The following is a 2118-nucleotide window of genomic DNA, read 5'->3' as shown; positions in this document are numbered from 1 at the left end:
CACACATATATATACATATATATATATATACATAGAGAGAGGGAGAGAGAGAGACTCGCGCACACACGCACACATACATATATATGACAGAGAAAGAGAAAGAAATAGAGAGAGATACATGCTCATACCCCTTACAGCCTTCTTACTCTGACCGTTTTATGCTATGCTTTTAGCCATACGTTACCAAAATTGCATTTGTGAATCAAGCTTCATGGAAAATCTCGCTCCAAGCTAACAACATCTTGTTGGTATGATAGTGGTGAGGTTCTTAATGGAAGAAATTCAATGAAGTGTACAAAATTTCTACAAGCTATTCCAAGTAATAAACACCTAAAATTGTTTTAATGCTATAATTACGTTGTTTCATTTTCTCCTGCTCTTTTTACTTTTATTTCTTTCGTTATGTTTCGCCAGGGATAACTGTTTTTTTTTCAAAATAGATATTTCTTTTTTCTTTTTTCTTTTTTTGTAGCTTATATCTCTATCTTTATACCATCTTATCTGTTTTTGTTTTAGCTTTGCTTTTTGTTTTTTTGTTTTTTTTTTATTTTCCTCTCTGAAATTTTCCTAATTTTATCTTTGGGATACACAAATTCGCACATGCTCCCGAACAAGAGGGTTTCGTTTCAATGTTAAGACGTTTTATTGCAAGTGAGAAACTGAGTTTGATAGAAATATTTTTTTTTTAAATAAATAAAAATATTTCTACGATTGATAGAAATATTTTTGTTTTAAATAAATAAAAATGAAGCAAATATAATTACAAAATAACGATGAAGTCATAAAAACGGAAGTTATAGGTACAACGACTAACGTATCTTTATTATGGGACAGTTTTGTCTGCTTGCGCAATTAAATATATATTCTCTGATCGCTGCTTTTTTCGTGTCTCCACCAATTTTATATTAGTCTCTTGCATCATTAATCTTGGCATCGTTAATATTGCAGTATCAAATATCATCTCAAACTTTGTAGACGTTCATGACGTCGATGTAGATCATCGTCATCATCCATCGACGCACGCTACAATCATAGCTGTCATCGTCATTATTTTCATCCACATCATCATCATCATCATTACTACCATCCTGCTGCTTTTCGTCGTCGTCGTCACCTTAAACCTCCCCCTCCTCCTCCTCCTCATCATCATCATCATCAACATCATCATAATTATCATCATTGTCATAGTCATAATATTCATCATTGTCACAGTCATCGTTTTCATCATCATCATCATCATCATCATCATCATCATCATCATCATCATCATCATCACCATCATCATCATCATCATCACCATCATCATCATTATTTTCATCATCAGCATCATCATCTTAGATGTCATAGTCGTCGTGGTCGTTATCGCCGTCATTGTGGTAGTCGCGTAGTCGTCGAATGATCATCACGACCAACATAATTGTGTCTTTCTCATCACTAGCAGCATCTTCATAACCGCTGTATGTAACATCGCAGCTGCTGCTACTCCTCCTCCTCCTCCTACTACTACTACTACTACTACTACTACTGCCTTCACTTTAAACATAAGATAATAGACATCGGTTTCATCACCCCTATGATTACTCACGACATTCGTACCATCATTACTGCCACCACTATTATCTCACTACAGCTATTACAGCAATCATCATCACCATCACCATCACCAACACTATCACAACCATCACCATCAATGGAGAGAGAGGGAGAGTGAGAGAAAGAAAGAAAGGAATAGAAAGAAAGAGAGAGAGAGAGATGGAGAGTCACCGTAATGTCCAACAGTACACATTTTACAACATATAGTCTTTCCGTCTACCCCAACCCTTCACTCTGCTCACTGTCTGTAAAGGTTAGACAGACAACAAGAAGATATTACCCCAGAGTCCTGTGATAAGTAATTCTATCAGACTTGATCCTACCAATCAAAGGGCACGGGTCGATCTAAAGAGATTCATTTAATGTAGCGAGATTTCTGCTTCCAATCACAATACACATTTAGTGTTGGAATTGAAATAAAAACAATTGGCAAGGAAAAGAATATAGAATATAACCATGGTGTCGGTGATGGTGGTGGTGGTGGTGGTTGTGGTGTTGTTGTTGTTGTTGTTGTTGTTGTTGATG

The sequence above is a fragment of the Octopus bimaculoides genome, chromosome 1 (genome assembly GCF_001194135.2).
Source record: "Octopus bimaculoides isolate UCB-OBI-ISO-001 chromosome 1, ASM119413v2, whole genome shotgun sequence".
Classification (NCBI taxonomy): Eukaryota; Metazoa; Mollusca; class Cephalopoda; order Octopoda; family Octopodidae; genus Octopus; species Octopus bimaculoides.
Note: the sequence above shows the minus strand (reverse complement) of the source record.